General features: G+C 39.7%; 1 protein-coding gene across 7 annotated transcripts in view; it reads right to left on the reverse strand.

Annotated features, from left to right (window-relative positions):
• The window catches only part of TBC1D5 (TBC1 domain family member 5), a 534,167-nt gene extending 513,929 nt beyond the window's left edge, over positions 1-20,238 (reverse strand). For 5 of the 7 annotated variants that reach the window (XM_075062441.1, XM_075062443.1, XM_075062440.1 and 2 more), the window contains exon 1: positions 20,010-20,184. The gene's annotated coding sequence lies outside the window, so the exon portion shown is untranslated. Of the gene's footprint in view, positions 1-20,009 lie in introns of all 7 variants that reach the window. The other 2 variants (XM_075062444.1, XM_075062442.1) reach the window with 1 other exon arrangement.
• Positions 20,239-20,499: the final 261 nt, after the last annotated feature.

Genomic DNA, 20,499 nt, shown 5'->3' on the forward strand with positions numbered 1-20,499 from the left:
GTGCAGGATCTTCAGGTTGTAACTTTTAACTTCATACTATGGGGATGCCTGTCTGTCCTTCTGGACTTATTCTTAGTGAATTCCTCATTATGTCTTGAGCAATAAGATATAGTTGTTATCTCTATGGTCTATCCAGTTTAAGCAATTAGTGATAAAAATAAGCTGAAAGCAAAGCTTGCTCTTTACCATGTCATCTTTAAAGTAGTACTTGAGTGTAGTTGAATGCAAGTAGTAATTACTAAATGAGCAAGTTAGGAACAATAATTAAAGTAAACGTGCATTGACTTTTTGTTTAGGAGAATCTATCCTCAACAATACAGGTTCTGAAAATAACCACCTTAACAGATCACCTCATTTCTATGTATTCAGAGTTATCTTGCCATAATAGTAGTTTCCGGCACATCAGTAGTCACATTACAGCACAAATATCCAACTGATAAACAACAGAAAAAAAATCTCACCACCACGGAAACACCCAGATAAGTTGGTTGATAGAAACGCAACAGTGTCAAAGAGACGGTAATTGATGAAAAAATTTGCACTGGTTTGTTTATGGCCAACAAACTCTCCTTCCGATCATGATTGAGAACCACTACACTTCCATCTAGATACTATGGTTCAGTCGTTAAGACCAGATACAGTCCCCAAAGCTGCAGATGTCGGCAGAGCAAATTGCTGATAAAGTGTAGCAAGAGAATATTGAGCACTGTGCAAAAGGTTCTAGAGGGTAAAGTTTCGCCTTACCTGATCTTGACCGGTGCAGACGCACTGTACCAGTGCATCCTGGTCCGGTTATTAGCTTTTGATGTAAAACAGACTAGAAGGGAAACAAAAAATGTCTTTTCCCCCCTTAAGAAAACAACATTGCGAAAAATTTTTACATCAGAGAAATGCACACACAGCAGGATATCGTTACAAAGAGTAGCAGCAGAAAATCGTAGTAGAAACTGAAAGAAAAATTCAAATGTCTACGTATCAGCGCTTGGTCAGTTAATAAATGATGCAAATTTCCTAAGATGAGAAGAACTTATAAGAAAGAGATCCCAAGCTAACATACACGGTCATTCAGCTGTTCATTTGACCTGCACTCCTAGCAGATGTTCGATAGTTCCAGACAATAAAGCTATGTTGGTTGAATATTGCAAAATACTTCCAACACACCACTTGCAGCAGCCTGCTTGAAAAAGAGGTGGGCGGAAGCAAGCTAACTCCTCCCACAAATGTGTCGGATGTGAACCAAGTGTGGACTGTTTGAGACGCCTATAGTCAGACTGACAGGTAATCTGATGACAGTTTGTGAACGAAATTGTAGACAAGAATAGATGTACTGTCATAGGCTAAAGTCTCACATTGGCTAAGAAATGAATTGGTAACACATCCTGAGTACCCTGAAGCCATACTGTGTCGAAAGCAGAGGTAGCAGGGAAACATCCAGTGGAAATAGACTGTTTTATTCGTTTGATGCTGTATGAAATGCTGAACAATCGTCATAAGATCTTCAAAGAGAGCAAATTATATGGCAGTGGCACAGACTTAAAATTACAAGATAAAAAAACCCACTGTACAGCATCTTATCGGTCGAGCCTTCATGTCTCGCAATGTTTTCTGCCAATAACTCTAAATACCTAGTTCAACACCTCTACGACTGTAGCTGAAGAAGAGGAGTGCGCTGACATGCTATCACCTGCCCTGACTGCACCACCATAGAGGATGCCATTAATATCATTTGCCCCTTGATATAATACACCTTCCAGAAAGCTGTAAGGGTGCCCCGGTCTGACAGAAACGGGATTTGCCTTTCGCTGGTGATGCTAATTAAGAAGGTGAAGACACGGAGTGAACCTGAGGTTGGAAAATCGATCTTGATTCGTATGCAGCCCACTGGATCACGAGACCGTTGGATAGTAATCCCGATTAATCGCTTCGAACTGGTTAACGAGCAAGATCGCGCATGTCTTAATCACCTCCCAATGACTTCATAAATATCTGCTTCAATTACCTTTGGTAAATGAAATAACTAAACAATCATTCATTTTCTGACATAGCTGTAAAACTAATCTGAGAAGTTTTCAAAATAAATCACTTTAAAAATATATAGTGTGTACCTTCTAAAAATGAAACCTACATCTATCTCGGAGTTGTGACGAATATGTATTAAAGTTCTAACAACCAACAAGAATGCACTTTTATGTGGAAATCCATGATTAAACCAAGTCTTTTAAACTCTGGTTAAAATCTTATAAGTTCCACTGAGTTTTTATAAATGATCATAACAGTTATGTTACACATTTTTCCAGTTCATCAGGAAAAATGTTTTGCCACAGAGGAAAAAGTTTGTAATGCTTCACTTTATAGGATGGACAGCAATATTTTGGCCAGGGGAAGGGGGCAGAAAAAGCTTTACCTCCTCCTCTCCCTATAGACTTCTCTGTTGCCTTACCAAATTATTGAAAAGTTGGCAGCCCAGGCACAAAACCTGTCCACCTTTTCCATGAAAATGAAGAAAAAAATTAATGATATTTTACTTTACCTTTATTATTTCCCAGGTGAACAAGCAAGATGAATTTTGCTAAGCTTTTCTAATTTAACAAAATCAGTTTGCTTTTAATATCTGTATTAATATTTACTCTACAAATGTGTTTTTAAAAAGTGAACTGAGGGCCTACTTGCAATGGTTTGAGACTGGCAAAGTGTGAGCTGTGTAAGTTTCCTCAGATAATTATGTGAATGTACCTCTCTCTCAAGTTGAAATATCCAAGCTATTCTGATTTTGGGCCTTTTAAATAGAGATCACCACCACCAGTAAATTATGTGGTGTCCATTCAGGAATACATTAAGATCAAACTCATTTAATTAGAAACTAAATTTGAATTCAAGACTCTACTAGCTTCTATCACTCTCCAGGATTTTTCAGTAAAGATGATGAAAGGAGGAAAAACAAAGAACATTCTCCATCTTCCTTTTAACAGCCAAAGAGGTTGGAAGCTTCGTATTTATCATACCTACTCAATGGAGAATGTCCCTTTGTAATTCCTAGGACAGAGGTAAAAATACAAGAGCCGTCCTCTTTTCCAGCAACAGTAGAAAACAGGCGGCTTGGCTTCTCACCTGCATGCTGTCCCTGAACACCAGAGAGTCCTTGTTTATTCAGTATTTGGCAAAAAATTTAAGTCCTATGAGAGTGAACCAGAACATGGGGTGTATGTGTGATGAGTAGATGGGTGGGGAGAGAAAGGATTGCTGCAACCAGGTAAAGAAACAAAATAAGATAATGAAAGCACAAAAGATTTTTGGGGAGGGTGGAGAGGGACAAAAATATAGAACTGTGGAGGAATCCAATGTAGGGAAGTGGAATGGACATAAAGGAGTGTACAAATTCTACCCCCATTACTTCTCCATGATTCTGATCAAAATTGTATGTTGCTGCTCTGGCTCAGCAGCAACTAACAATATTCCCAAAACCAGTGTGTTTAGTGAGAGATACACATGGGAAAGGGAACGAAGGGATAGGCTGACTGGGGATGGGAAGAAAAAGGATGGTGCAAAACGAGTGACTAGACATGGAAGAAGACATAATGGTGCACGGATAGTCAGCAATTGGCAAGCAGTTGGATGCCAGGAACAGTTGAGGGCAGAACCAGAAAATATGAGGAATGAGAAGGAACCCCTCCGTAAGGGACAGCATCAAGCAGAGAGGATAACTCCCAAAGAACAGGGAGAGTAAAGAAGTAGTGAAGAGGGTTCTTGGAGGAAGCCCCCAGTTCAAAGCAATAAGCACCAGATGAAGGCAACTTGGAATCGAATATGAATGGACATTGACCTCACACCGCAAAACCCAAGTGTTCCCTTCCCCAACAGTACTTTCTTTCATGTCTCACTACTAGAAAAGGATTCTAAGCAGTTGGCAGTTGTGAAGTCTTAACAAGACTGGAGCCAATCCAGCTTTGAGTCCACTAGGCCGACACTCAGATTAGCTTGCTCATCAGGAGCAATAGGCGCATAACTCCGCCTTCCTGTGTGGGCTCCTTTTGCACAGAGTTCAGAAAAAGTGTATAGAGAACCCAAAAGGATGTAGTAGCACAGATATGTCGTGCACTGCTAGTGGGGCTATACTTCAAGTGAATAGGTGAAAGCAAATAATTTAAGTAATCTTATTTGATAAGCAAACTGTTCAATGTTCATGTGTACAATCAAATCTTACTAAAGCGACATGGTTTAAGAACTATTAAACAAGTACTATTAATTTAGGAATCTACTAGACACTATAAACTCAAAGAAAGGGTGCTTGTTTACGCCTCATAGTGTCAGTGAGTCAAAGAACTAAACTTAAGCAACAAAAGCCTGACAGGGCTGGCTGCATTTTTTTCTGTCAAGCACATTGAAAAAGTCAAGTCTCAAATAATTGTACTGATCATTGACTACTTATATAAAATGAGTCAGTTTCTTCAAATCCAAATGTAAAATCTTTCCCAATGCTCTGAGACATACTCCACTTTTCTTCCTCAATGAATTTATTGATGCCAGAAGTCATGGTGTATTTGTGGAAATTCTTAATCTTAGTGGGAAAAAGTTAAGATGAACATGTAAGACCAAGGCCTATGAACGTCAGGATCGGAAACCAGTCTACGATACTGGTTTAACCTACTAGCCTCACTTTTACGATTTTGTCACTTAAATGCCAATATCATTAATAAACAAGATTCAAAATATTAACTGTAAATTAAAATTTTAGCCACTTGCTTAATTTTTTTCTTGCATCCCCCAAAAAACTACTCCAAAGACTGAATTCCTGCATTTATGCGTACTCTGATTCTGAGATGAAATCTTTGGCAAAATTTTGATGGTGTCCTTTAAACATTTCAAAATCAGATACTTCCCTGAAACAAATGCTATCTAAATTCATCCTGCTAAAAAGGTAACATCCGTAAAATATACTGTTGGGATTACCACCATCAACTCAAACTTAATAGCGAAACATGATTTTTCCTACAAAATCTCCTCTCCCCAATCCTCACAAATTCTCATTGTGTGCATACCATCATCCTGTGTCTCTCTTTGAGGCCTATAACCCAAGAGGTCACCTGAAACTCCCCTACCCCCTTTGTCCTCACACCTCCAGACAGCATCCCAGTCTTGCAACTTCATTCATTACATCTGTAAGATCTACATCTTCCTTGGTCTACACAGATAAAACCATCAGGCAGGTCTTTGCCACTTCTACTTATTCTAACCTTTTCCTCACTAGCCGCCATAACACCCATTTCACCCCATTCCTATTCCTAAAAAAACTGTAGCCACAAAGGTAATTATATCTCCTGGTCATCACTCGGACCATATGACTTGCTCTCTTCAAATTCTTCCCTTAGTTCCTACAGCACATCAAGCTCAAATTTCCTATAATCAGTTTCAAGGCCCTATATAGCTCTGACCATCTCTTCTTTATTCTTTAGGAAATGCATGTATTGTTCATTCAACCTTTTTCAATAGTATTCTTGCTACTACTTATTTGAAATAGAAAAACTGAAATGGATTCTGTTTTTTAAATTTCACTGCATTTGGAACAAAATATTAACCTATAAGGCAAATAACTAATTGGTACACATTAAACACATTTCAACCACCACTGCCTCTAGACCAAAAATCAATAGAAACATATAAACAACCAACAGAAAAAGGCAGAAGCAATGAAGAGAAAGTGGCTTAACTTGATAACTGCCTGGTATGCTCCACACTCACCCTCCCTCTCAAGCCTCTTAGTAAATATATATTGATTGTAATTATATTGAACAGTTAGTTCAAAGTTTATTTAAATGGCGGCTTTTCAACTGCTGAAGTCAGCAGCAATGCCATTCATGACTCCACGCCTATGAGAACAGACCCATTTTCCCTTCCTGGAACAAATCTCAAACAATCTGCAACCTAGGACGGCAATGTTCGACTTCATGAACTAAGTGCTTACTCAGCAGGCATCCAGAAGGTAATGCATTACTCCACTTAACCATGCTAGCACTATTATCCATTTTACATAAGAATCCATAACAACAAGTGTATTGTTTGACATACTGTAAAACATATGGGCAAACAACAGATATTTTGTCTGACCCCTGTCAGGTCAATTAATTTCCTTATCAATGACAAAATGTCACGAGAACAGCAAAACAAGGCAACACAGAAAAAAAATGATCTCCAGTATTGGAGAAAGCCTATGGCAACCCATATATAGTCAATGAGATGAAATGTCTATGTTAAAAAACAAACTGTGCAGAAGTAATTTTCTATTCCTACTGTACAAGCTTCATCTTTTGAGTCATGTATAGTATCAAATGCTGTACTTCAAAGTAAACTAATTTTATGAAATCATATGGTTGTCAGAAAGAGACAGCATTATTTTATTTATTATTTATAAGGCATCTATCCAGAGCTCCACTCCATTAGAGGAATTCATTTCATTTTAATCTTATGTTTTACATGCAGTATAAATGACTATTTTAAAAAATAGCTAATGAAATCATCTAAAGAACAAAATCTAAACATGAAGCAAAGTCAAATATAAACAGCAGAAATGATGTCCACACAAGTTTTATACAGTGTAGTTTCTAATCTTTCATATTTTTTTACCAAGGCAAAATACATCACCTTAGAAAATGCAATCAATGTTCTTTAACATTCGTGATGAGGGATTACCTTCAGGGTCAAAAGCAGCACTATATGAATACCAGTCTTGAATGATACTGCAAGAAGAAATTTGCTCAATTTTCTATTCACATGACAAAATAAAGTAAATCAAGACAATTAAATCATTTAAGATTTTTGACAGGATAGGTGTATGCTTAGTTATTGGCATTTATATCTCCATTTCCCTGACATCCACAGTCTTTTTTCTTAATGTTAGATCTAAGATTCCAGAGATTCCTGGAACCAACATTCCTGACTCGTTTTCTGTAACGATTGTTTAAAGTAAGTAAGCTGAAGAAGAGCTGTAAAACTGAAATGTGCAAGCTAAATTTCTAAATAAAGTTAAGTCCAAACATTAAGTGGTTCCAAGATTTCTTATTACTGTAAATAATCGGAAAACTTTACTGATCGCTCAGTTCTGCTTTTGAGAAAGAACCATTTTACCTGCTGTAACAAAGCTGTCTGATATAATTTTGTTTTTCACAATGAAGCAGATCAATGAATATTTGTGACAGCTGGTGCCTTGACTATCCAATAAACCAGAATTAATATTAAACTATTGTAATTTTGTTATTGCATCTATGCAGTGTATGTTATCCAATCAGAGAGACACTCCTAAAACAGGAATACTCAGACACCAAGTTGGGATGAAGACTCTTCAATTGGATACAAAGCGTCAAAGGTAATTATGTTGACTTTAATTAGTAATTATGTGTAAGGTTTCCAATTTAAAAGTCTAAAATACAAATTTAAAGCATCTTTTAAAATGGGCAAATAAAAACCTTGCCCTGCACACAAGGGTGACTTTATAACGAAGTAGTGGAGCTAAACAAAATAGGTATGGACTTAATTAAATCTGTTGTTACATGTAATTGCGTAAGGATATTTGAATTAAAGGCCAACATAATACACAACAAGCTAATGAAGACTTAACACCTGGGCTAATAAAGCCCTCAGAGAATTAAAAACAGAGGGCTTCTGGCTACACAAGGAGACAAGTCAAGGCAAAACTGACAGCCACTGACCATGGGCACAGCTTGATCAGTCATAAAAGACTGAGACAGATGTTAAGACACAACATGCTGCTATTAGGAGGGACAGCGCTTACTGCTATGTAACATTTTCAACTTGCTAAATCAACAGATTGTTACTAAACTCAGACACAGCTATGGTTGCTCATCACAGGGATAACCTAACACTTTATTTTTCGTAATATCCCCTTAAATTTAAATCCCAAAAACTGTGTTAAGGTAGCCAATATTGGTAGTAGAGACTGAAAACTACCGAAAGGAAACCCATCTTTAATTCCAGAGAAAGCCAAATCAATGGAAGAGGAAAAAATGTGAGCATTGTCAAAGGCAAGAGAACTGGGGAAACCCCAGTCCCAAGAGGTGCAGCAAAGAAGTTAACACTTCAGTTTATACCCAGACAGCCATAATATTTGTTGAATACTGCAGCTAGGTACAGTGATGAATTGTTAGAAAGCAAGAAAGTTGTGCTGGTAGCTACAAAAGCATTTTGGAATTAAAAGTATATTTCTGTTCTTGAAAATTTCAGCAAAATAAACAGCAATATAAATTGGTGTAACTATTATCTTTACCAATCAAAATCCTTAGCTATATATTGAAAATTGGACCCAAGTCAAATGGCAACTATTTTATTCCTGTCCCTAATACCATATAATGATGAAATCATGGAAAATTGTAGCTCAGGGCTTTGAAAAGTAATTTCTCACTGACTTGGAAAAAACCAGAATTAGTACTCAATTTTTTCATTTACTTGGAGGTTAATTTGTTTATGATGTTAGGAGTAGTCTGGTCATAGCAAATGAGAGATGTTAGTTAAAATGTAACATTTTGGCAATTTAGAGACCCACAGGCAGCTTGACTTTTTTTTTTTTTTTAAACTAGAGGGGAAATATATACAATACATAGCACAAACACTGCAGAGTAAGTCTCAAAGTCTAATGTAATCATTAAAGCACTAATGCCAATTGGTTTTATTCTGTTAAGTGAACAGAATGTTTTTGAGAAGTGCTGGATTGAAAGTTCTCTGAGCTTTCTATCCCTGTCAAACACATCATTATCTTCCCTGTCCCTTCCTCAGGCTCAGCTCCTGCTTTTGCCCTGCACATTCAGGCCATGTCCAAACCCTGTTACCTCTTCACCCATATAATTAAGATCCAACCTTTTCATTGTCCACACAGTTAAAACTCATCTCCAGAGTTTACTACTCCAACTTCCCCCTCTTCAGTGTAACCAACATCAGTTTCTCTCCAATCCATTCAAAATGATGCCAGTAAGATGATCTGACCAGATCACCCTACTCTTAAAATACTTCCATGGCTTCACACCTCCTTAACAAGAAAATTCAGCTTTATCCAGTGATCTCCTTTAAGACTCTACATGTCTCTGCCTCTCTGTACCCTAATTCTCTCTCTCTCTCTCCCCTAGCCAGCTCCAAGATTTTTTTTTAATAATCCCAGCAGCACATGAATGCCCTCTATGAGATGGTTCAAAAAAGCCTTATTTTTATTTATATCCCACCACAAGGCCTACTTCCTCCATGACCCCTAAAATTAGCCAAAATCATCTACTTGTTTATCTTAGAAAGTACTCCATCAAGCTCTGCACTTCAGTGATTAACCATGTAATAGTATCGATATGACATCTGTCCTTCCTCACCTACACCTCATTATTATTTACATTATGGTATCACGTAGGCACCCCTCTGTGCAAAAACGGAATAAAAGTCTCTGCCCTGAAGAGTCTTCAAGCTAAATAGACAAAGCAGACAAATCATTAATGGAGAAAGAATATAATATGCAAGCACAATGAAAAGTGTGATGGTCAGCAAATGTCATGTTAGTGCTACAATTTGTGTTTTGTTTCAGTGTTTTATTGCGGGGTTTGGGGCGTGGTTAAACTTTTTGGTTGGGATTTTTTGGGAGATTAGCTAAAGAGAGACAAAGGAAGAGAGGGGAAGGAGATCATGCAGATTTAGGCTGCAAAAACAACTGATGAAGGAGGTGGGAGGGAGTTGAAGTGAGCAGCCAAACAGCAAAGGAGAGAGAAAGTCCAGAGTAAAAACTGTAGAAAGTTATCTAGCATTGACAACATCATCAGTGTCTGAAAGTCCCTGCAGCAGCTGCTCACCTCTGGTCCTGCCAGCTGCATCTCTAGGCAGCCCATCCCAGCAGTTGCTCTTTCTTCTTCAGGCTCACATGGCTAGAGCTATATGGCCCCTAATATCCCCAAAGTGGAAGTGTCCCCTGAACAGTTCTGAGTTTAGGTTACATGGGGGAAACGAGGGTATGAGAGATAATTAACCCCCTTGTGTCCTATCTCAACTTTAGTTGTGAGCTACCTCAACTGAGATTACCAACAAGGGTGACAGTTAAAACCATGGTCAGATGCCAGCTACAGCAAGTAGTAGTCTAAGAAAAAAGTTTCACTAAACAGCTATAAAATGGGAATGGCTTTCACTCGCTATTGACCTATTTCAGATTTTAACTTCTGATCTACAGGTAAAAAGCTATGTACTGTATTCCAATTCCAATACCCAGAGCTCAGAAAAAAAACTGACATGATTAGACCAAGGACAAAACCTATTAACCTGGGAGAAAAATACCTGTACTGCTATGCCAACCAAGGTCATACAATCCCACACCATATACTAATTAGGGCAATAAAAGAGTGCATTAAATTTTTGTAGTGGTTTTACACCACTTTTTCTTTACTACAATAAATCATGGAGTATCTTTTCCCGAGTTTTCTTCAATGTCAGTCTCCTCTTCTGCCCTCTCCCCTGCCCTCATACCCTTATTTACTCTTTCTTCTCCAGCTTCTTCCCACAAAGTCTAGCTAAAACATAAGTTTCTCTTCTTACCCGGATCTGGTAAATTTCTAGTCTTGGAGAGGGCTTTATCCAGTTGATTCACTTAGATTATCAAATCCCAATGGTACAGAGTCCTGTCTGACAGGTTTAGGATTATTCTCTCCAGAATCATCTCCTTTCACTAAAGGAGTGGTGTGCATACCATTGCTACCAGAATCATATGCAAGTTCAGCTGGGTTTGGAACCAGGTTATGTCGTCACTCGTTTCTTCTGTATTGGGGACCTTAATCAGTCTCAATTGGGCATAATTTCAGAGTACACCTATGTCCAGTGACAGTAGCTACTATTCTTCCTTGCTTTTTCCTCATCCAGTTTCATCAGGACTGATTCCCCTCCAACTCATACTTCATTCTAATGGGCAAAGTTATCACAGACATAAATTATATACATGCTCTCCTATACATGTGGAGGTGTAGTCCATGTGATAAATTTAGCAGTCACCTTTGACCACCTCAGCTACTCTCTGCCAACTCTCCCAGGATTTAGTCTAATCTTTCAAATAGCTGCCATTTTAAAAAAAAAATTATCTGACAAAAATGTTTTCAACTTGTCTCTCCAAATATGGAATTTCCTTCTCAAGTTGCATCTGTCCAAGTCCCATGATGAGACAGATTCAGTCTGGGGCTAAGAGCAGCTTTTCTATCCTTAATGTTATAATTTAAAGTATGTCATTGTGGAAATATGTAAGTAAGCTTGTAGGCAAATTCATAAACCAGGGAAGAAGGAATAAAGTAACCAACCACTGCTTAATCAATCTCCCTTTCTTTAAGGCAGGTTTCATTATTAAGAAGATACAAAAAACTCAAAATAATACAAACACTGGGTAACCAGCTAGAAAGGGTGTATACAAACCACTGATTTCTTTCAAAGAGTTTTGCAATAGCTTTGACACGCAGAGTGATATAAATGCAGCTCTCTTTAATCACAGTAAAACACAAACTTCCTGAATGTAACATTTTCCTCTTCAGTGCTGTCCACTGTTCTTTCATCAGACTAGGAAGTGAAAGTTACAAGAGTACAGCTCTGTGAACACTTCAAAGAACAGATTCTTTTAAATGTTACCTGTTATCTTTTTTCCAGGAAGAAAGTTAAGTTAACAAGGCATAGGCAGGATAAGCATTAAGTGAAAATGAGTGTCTACAATTAGAAAAAAAAACAAAATCAAATTCTTGGCCTGCTAGTCTAAACAACTGGATGCAGTGTGCATAAAGATTCAGGGATATTATGATGAACTTTAGGTATCACCACAAGCAGCACCTGCTTTGTTTTTTCAGCATACAGAAGTGATATAAAAACCCAAAGGAAAAAAGAAGAACAGATATATTAGCTGAATTTATTAACTTCCCCCCCAACATAGGTTGAGGCCTAAAGGAGGAAACAGAATGCCACTGACTCATAACTAACAAAGTCAAGCGAAGCACCCATTTTCAAATAACTGTGTCCAGTATTTGGTTCTATGTAGAGATATTCTATATTGTTGGGGTGGAAAGGAAGTAGGCACAGAACTTTCTTTACTAACAAAGTAATTAGGAAATAAGATATGTTCACTGAACATAAAACAACCCCACTTTCCAATACCCCCAGCCACTATCATTCCAGTACAAAAGACTTGATGAAAGCAGGGCAGCCAAGATCAGGCATCAGTACTGTTCTACAAACTAAAAACAATCCCGACTAAATCTATAAACTAAGGGCCAAAATTTCTTCTAGACTAACTCCATTGACTTATATGGCTTTATTCTAGCAGGAATTATGTTCCTAAACACTTCTTTGCATTCTTCCTGAATGTACTAGTACCAACTCCTCATTCTGATCCTGCTCCTTCATTATATTTCTGGAGTTTCTTTAGAAGACACCATTATTTAATGTGTTTAGATTTTAAAGCTTGGAAGAGAAAGGACCAACAATAAATCAAGTGACTTATCAAATATTTTGGTTCATGCTGGTGGATTGACTCTGGGATGGGGAATCAAGAGTCCTGGGTTCTGATTACAGCTTCATCGTTGATTTGTTGTTAGGCCTCGGATAAATCACTTGCCTCTCACTGAAAATGATATTCACCTTCGTTAAGCACTAACATCTACGGATGGAAAGCACTAAAACACCAGTAAGTATTAATCATATGAATAATGTAGAGAAAATTCTTTGCTCATTTTTGACTAGCCTGTGATCAAAGACTGAAAAGTGACTATGTAGAGATGGTACTTTAATACTCAGATTTATTCAAGTTGTAGTCAGAGTTATACCAAACAGAGCACATTTATATAGGAACCATTATGAGATTAACATAAAATCTACAATGCCATTTTTACAAGTTACTTTTCAAAGAAGATCTTATAGAATTACTTAATGTAGTGTAGAAGTGTACAAAATAACTATCCTACAGAAGATAATTTAGGTAACACATGCATCCTCTGTAAACTGAATAGAAACAAACCCATACTGCTTCTGCAAAGGAAAAATCTTCCTTCTCTAATCTACAGGAATTCTTTAAATATATAATCAACAAAATAGTGGGTAAAGAAGAAACACTTTCAAAAAGGCCTCTGACAGTATTCTTCGTAACAAGGCTGTTAAGGAAAATTAATCATGATATAAGTAGTACATTACTACTATAGAAAAGAATATGGCTTACAGATACAGAAAATGCATATGGACTATTTTCAGCATGTCAAAAGGTTAATGGTGGGGTTTCTTACAGCTCCATACAGCAGAACTGGCAGAAAAATAAAATTATTTAGATTAGTCAACGCTACAGAAGACTGAAGAACTTCAAAGATATCTACAAACCCTAGATGAATGGACAGCATAATGGCTGATTAAATTTATTGTTGACAAATGCAAGGTAATGCATACTGGAAGAAATAATTTAAATTACTCATATGTATTGCTGTGTTCTACATTTCTCTAACCATTCATAAGAGCTGAGCATTATTGTGGCTAGCTGAATAAAAAACAAGAACTTAGTCGTATTTGTAAAAGGGTGAGATATTTGTATGGATAATGAAAACATCCACAGTACAGAAGATGTATATTAAAAAGAAAAAATATTCTAAGAGATGCAAACTTTCATGCTTTAGGCCACATGCCAACTAGCATGTTATAGGAATTTGTAGAAACCTTTGCTATAGCCAACTTATTCTACAGTTATATATTATGGGGGGTTTTAAAAATTCCTTTGAAACATTTGGTTTTGGCCACCGTGGGGGACAGAACACTAGTCCAGATGATCAACAGTCTGATCCAGCATGGCCATTCTGATATTACATGGAAATAAAATTAAAATATCAAAAATATTTAGTAACAGTTCTAGAGGGTCCGTTATGACCCCATGCCTTCCTTGAAATGTAAGTCCAATCCTGTTTTAACAAATAACCATATTTCTTTCTCCCAGTAAAAAGAAAAGGCTACTCTCAAAGCATATATAAAGAAAAGTTATATACTACATAATAATAGGCACATTTATCAAATATGTGAATTTCATGCTAAACTTCATCATCTGGACCCATGGGAAGGAGACTCTAGAAAAATTCCACCATGATTTCAACAACTTCCACCCCACCATTAACTTCAGCCTGGACCAATCTACACGGGAGGTCCACTTCCTAGACACCACGGTGCAAATAAGTGATGGTCACATTAACACCACCCTATATCGAAAACCTACCGACCACTATGCCTACCTTCATGCCTCCAGCTTCCATCCCGGGCACATCACATGATCTACAGCCAAGCACTGAGGTACAACCGCATCTGCTCTAACCCCTCAGACAGAGACCAACACCTACAAAATCTCCACCAAGCATTCTCAAAACTACAATACCCGCACGAGGAAATTAGGAAACAGATCAACAGAGCCAGACGTGTACCCAGAAGCCTCCTACTGCAAGACAAACCCAAGAAAGAAACCAACAGGACTCCACTGGCCATCACATACAGCCCCCAGCTAAAACCCCTCCAACGCATCATCAGGGATCTACAACCCATCCTGGACAATGATCCCACACTTTCACAGGTCTTGGGTGGCAGGCCAATCCTTGCCCACAGACAACCTGCCAACCTGAAACGTATTCTCACCAGCAACTGCACACCGTACCATAGTAACTCTAGCTCAGGAACCAATCCATGCAACAAACCTCGATGCCAACTCTGCCCACATATCTACACCAGCGACACCATCACAGGACCTAACCAGATCAGCCATACCATCACTGGTTCATTCACCTGCACGTCCACCAATGTAATATACGCCATCATATGCCAGCAATGCCCCTCTGCTATGTACATCGGCCAAACTGGACAGTCACTACGGAAAAGGATAAATGGACACAAATCAGATATCAGGAATGGCAATATACAAAAACCTGTAGGAGAGCACTTCAACCTCCCTGGCCACACTATAGCAGACCTTAAGGTGGCCATCCTGCAGCAAAAAAACTTCAGGACCAGACTTCAAAGAGAAACTGCTGAGCTTCAGTTCATCTGCAAATTTGACACCATCAGCTCTGGACTAAACAAAGACTGTGAATGGCTTGCCAATTACAGAACCAGTTTCTCCTCCCTTGGTTTTCACACCTCTACTGCTAGAACAGGGCCTCACCCTCCCTGACTGAACTAACCTCGTTATCTCTAGCTTGCTTGCTAGCATATATATACCTGCCCCTGGAAATTTCCACTACCTGCGTCTGACGAAGTGGGTATTCACCCACAAAAGCTCACGCTCCAAAACGTCTGTTAGTCTATAAGGTGCCACAGGATTCTCTGCTGCTTTTACAGATCCAGACTAACACGGCTACCCCTCTGATACATGCTAAACATAGTTCATACATTCCTAGTTTAGGGTTATCAATAACTCAGAACCACGGTACCTTGAATACTTATGGATCAATATGCTAACTCAGTGGTTCTCAAACTTTAGCAACCTGAGGACCTCCATTTTGATTTAAAATTGTTCACAGACCCCTAAGTCCCTCTGCTCAGCCCCAGGTCCCCGTCCCCACTCCACCCTTTCCCCAATACCCCACCCTCACTCCACTCCCTCCCTCCCAGTGTCTCCTGCACACCGGGGGAACAACTGTTCCCTGGCATGCAGGAGGCACTGGGAGGGAGGGGGAGGAGTGGAGGGAGGGAGGGAGGGAAAGGCGTTGATCAGTGGGGCCCACAGATCCCCTGGAGTACCCTTGCGGACCCAGTTAGAGAAACACTGTGCTAACTAACAAATCCTAGGCAGGGGTACTGGTGGGAGTATGTTATAGACAATCAAATCAAAACAGAGAATAGCTGAATTACTCCTTAAACACTTGTCCATAACACGTGGCAAGGGGGAATGTGTTGCAATAAGAAACACATGCTGGAGGTCTCATTCAGCCAGTAGTAAAACATCATTCAAGTATCTAAAAATTATAGGCGATACTTTTCTAACACAAAAGGCAAAGCACCACACAAGGTAACTATTTTGTGATTTATAATAGATAAAGATGAATTAATCACCAAACTGGAAGTTGGCAAGGGAGCAATGATAATTACTTGATTACATTAACAACAGGGAGTCCAGTGGCACCTTAAGGACTAACTAATTTATTTGGGCATAAGCTTTCATGGGTAAAAAACTCCACTTCTTCAGATGCATGGAGTGAAAATTACAGCTGCAGCCATAAGTATGCTGACACATGAAGAGAAGGGAGTTCCCTTACAAATGGAGAACCAGTGTTGACAAGGCCAATTCAATCAGAGTGGATGTGGTCCATGCCCAATAATTGATGAGGAGGTGTCAATACCAAGAGAGGGAAAATTGCTTTTGTAGTGACCCAGCCACTTCCAGTCCCTATCAAGCCCAAGTTAATGGTGTTAAATTTGCAAATGAATTGTAGCTCTGCAGTTTCTCTTTGAAGGCACTAGGGACGCGAGATGAGGAAGAGTTGTTCTAAGTCAGCCATAAAAATCCTGGCATACTATGGCGCCAGAAATGGTAATATACAAAAGCCAGTAGGAAAACACTTCAATCTCCCTGGACATTCGATAACAGATTTAAAAATAGCCATACTTCAACCAAAAAAACCTTCAAAAACAGACTTCAAAGAGAAATTTTCACTCCATGCATCTGAAGAAGTGGGTTTTTTACCCACAAAAACTTATGCCAAATAAAACTGTTAGTCTTTAAGGTGCCACTGGACTCCGAGTTGTTTTTGTGGATACAGACTAACTCGACTACCCCTCTGATACCTGATTATGTTAGATACAGTCAAAGAGAGGACAGACTAAACCAGCAGATATTAAATGGGAAAAGATTTAGTTAACGCAGATCTAAGGTTGCCCAGTGGTAGCTCGTACCTTTCCAGAATGTCAAAGTTAGCAAAACTCAAATTTCTGAAATACAGAATTAAAGCAAATGTCCACAAAACCTTAATTCTGCCCCACACTTGTGCTGCAATAGCCATTTTCGGAATTATCTGTATGCATACCAGCTGTATTCCTTGTGTTAGCTGTACTGAATCATGGAGCTGGAACAGGTTGGAAGAGCTCTGACTGTGAGATGAGGCTATCTGGGGATTAGTTTGAGGGGCACCATGTAGCTGTGACTGTGATATAAGGAGATCTGGGTCTAAGTCCCCACAAATGTCATCTAAAAAAGAACTGCATATGTACTTTCAGGTTCCAGTCTGCACCATTTCAATGCAGAATTGTATAGATTGTGTCCGTAGCCATAGGGTCAGTCAGTAGTGAAGTGGGATATCAAAGCAATCTGTGGATTTAATGATGGGCAGGAGAAAGTAGACGTTTAAGTGATCTCTTATGTTTAAGTGTGAAGGGGTTGTAAAAGGGTATAATGTGGTTGTTAAATTTAACAAGTGTGGTCTTCTGCTGGGGGAGTAGGACCAGCATTTGAGTGTAAGGCAAATGCAGGTATTACCTGTCCACTACAGCAAAAAGGCATAGTGCGAGTATGTGTGCTATGGGCATTGTGGTGTATTGTTCGAAGAAGGCAGAGCATTTTCCTTAATTCTCAGAGCATTTTCCTTAATTCTGTATTTCCTGGTTTTCAGAAGTCTGAGTTTTGCTGAACTGAACATTCTGGAGGGGCACAAGCTATAATCAAGCAACCTTACTTCTGTGTTAAGGAAGATTTTTGACATTTAATTTCTATTTAAAAACTAAGAAAGAAGTTTGTTGGTAGGAGTTAGTGGTCATTAAGCCAGTTGTAGGTCCCACCTTGGTTTTCAGCTGATATGCTACAGTGACTAGATAATAATCAAAAGCCATAGCTTTTAACAGTGCTTTTCATCAGTATAACTCAAAGAACTTTACACCAGTATCCCCATTTTCATTTAACTACTCATGAAAACGTAAGCAGCAGAAGCAAAGACTCAAGCCTCCCGCTTTGGAAGCAGGGTATGGGACTAAAAAGGGTACAGAGTCTCCGCCCTACCTTGTGAACCAACAGAGAGCCCATGAATAGCTTTTTGAAATAGCTTTTGCCTTCAATTGATCTATTTGTAGCTTCATTTGAATTATGAAGTCATCACAAAGTATAAAAAATACACGCACGCACACCCTGCCACATGTGTATGTCTAACAGATGACAATTACTCTGTTTTCATTGGCTGAGGAGTAACTGAAGTTATTAACTTCGAGTATGAAGCTGTAAAAATAACCAGATTCTTGAGACTACAAATTCTTCAGCACAGGGGGTTTCTCCCTCAGCACTTGCCTGGAACATTCTGGGTGCCATCACAATATAAATAATTAATAGAAAAGCCTGCTGAAAATTGATCAGCCACTATCAATGAACTTACATTCCACTTCGTTTCCTTCACCTATGTACTTCAGAGGGACAGCGGCTAGAGCCTTCCGCTACCAAAATTGGAGATTTCCTTATTAGGTGAGTCTTTAGAAATACGTTTAACAATGAACCTCTCAGCAATGACAGCAAGCCATATATTTGTTATATTTTCAAAACTCAAACTGGTTTGAAAAAAGTAAAAGCATTAGGTTCCTTTTTCTGTGGGCCATTAACCAGCCAAGCCCCAAACATAACAGTATGTGATGACTCAAACTGAGGTATGCATACATTATATAATGTGAGGTTATTACTTCCACTTTATCTCTCTACATTTTTTAATTAAATATTTTCAGTGTCAACAATGTAGACCAGATTTGTTTGGAAAACATTTGTAGAGGGTTTTTTTGGCCTAAAATCCTTGACAAAGATAATACAAGTAAACAAATAACTACTGTGTAACAAACAGACCTAAAAATAACATCCATCAATTAGCACATTTTATAAAAGCAAAGATGATGGCCATTGGTATAACAATGCTTTTCTGACAGAGTTTTTCCTCCATAAATCTCAAAGGTAGGTATTATTACCAATTTTTGCCATCGGGGAAAACAGAGGTACAGAGAAGTGTATTTCATATGTCACATAGGAGGCAAGTGGCAGAACTGGGGAAAGAACCCATGTCTCCTGGCTCCCACTCAATGTTATACCCACATGCTTCTTCCCTAACATAAATAAATGGTTTCTAAATGTTTACAAACATGTACAATCACAGCACTAAGGCAAGGTGCCAATATGGCAACAGCAAAACTTTTCCTAGGATTTAGTCCACAAAGGCTCCATGATGCAAAAAAGCCACAAGGATCTCTAGCTATACCAAACTACTTATGGAGATATAGTATAGCACTCTAAGAGTATACAGCAGTTTATAACAGTTGAAAGTATGCTAACAGTCCTTGCCTTGAAACTTATGCTAGGTAACTCAAACTACTATACCCTAGAGAAGAAGAAAACAAATTTGAAGGGAACAATTGAATGTCTGAAACTGCACTTTTTAAGGTAACAGACTGATAATTAGAGTGAACTGAAACCAAAAGGTGAAAAGAACAGGGATGGGGGGGAGTGGGGCTTAGAGACAGGAAGGAAAAACTAACTTCTGTGAACTATTTATACGGAATTGGGAGGAACTCTGAATTTTTTTTAACTTCCCAAGAGCGGAATGAAAACAAACAAAAATTTCTCTCTCTCCAGGGAAAAAAATCTGATGCCAGATCATGCCCCCTCCTCCCCATCCACTTCCACAGCCAGGAATGAAAGGGAAACAGGAAAAAAAATCTGCTTGACACTGTCTACTCTCAACTTGTAATAAATTAACCTCCAGGCACCGATCAATTCCCCAAAATGACCCTGAGGAAGTGTCTGAGAGGCGAGAGAAGGGCAGCCCACAGCAGTTTTAGCATACAGGCCTCACCGCCACTTCCTAGCGCTCCTGCTGCAACTCAGTATCAACTGGGGGATGAGAGAGGTATAGGGCGAAGGGAGCAGGGAGGCTGGTGAGTGGGGGGGGGGGGTCACTTTTATTGCAGGAGGCTTGGGCGGAGGAGGGCAGTGGGTCAGGCTGGGCGGGGGGGAGGGTAAGATGCTCTGGGGCTGGTTTTACCTGCTGCGGCCGCTGCGGCACGAAGATCTGGCGCAGCCTCGCTCCCTCCCCGCCTCCCTCCCTGTGCTGCCCAGACCCACGCCGCCCGGCAGCGACCCGCAAGGGAAGCGGGGCAGAGAAGGGGAAGTGGACGGGCTCTACCCGCACACTGACGTACGTGCGCGCGCGCGTAGCGCCCCCCCACCTCCCGCACGCAGGCGCCTGGGCTGCAGCGAAGCGGAGGCCGCCCACCCCAGCTGCGGGAGCGCGCCTGCTCGCGCTCGCCCGGCCCGACCCCGCTGTGGAAGTGGCCGAGGGAGAAACTTCCTGGGCGCGGCCGAGGGGCGCTAGGAGAGGGAAGGCCAAGGCCCGCGCAGGGTGCGCTGTGAGGCTCGGAGCTCGGATTCCCAACCGTCTATTTGCAGAATGCTGATTACCCCTGAGGCCCCGCCCCTTCCACGAGGCCCCTCCCCGCTTGCTCCATCCCCCTCCCCCACTCGCTGTCCTGGAG

This window comes from Chelonoidis abingdonii, chromosome 2 (assembly GCF_003597395.2).
Source record: "Chelonoidis abingdonii isolate Lonesome George chromosome 2, CheloAbing_2.0, whole genome shotgun sequence".
Lineage (NCBI taxonomy): Eukaryota > Metazoa > Chordata > Testudines > Testudinidae > Chelonoidis > Chelonoidis abingdonii.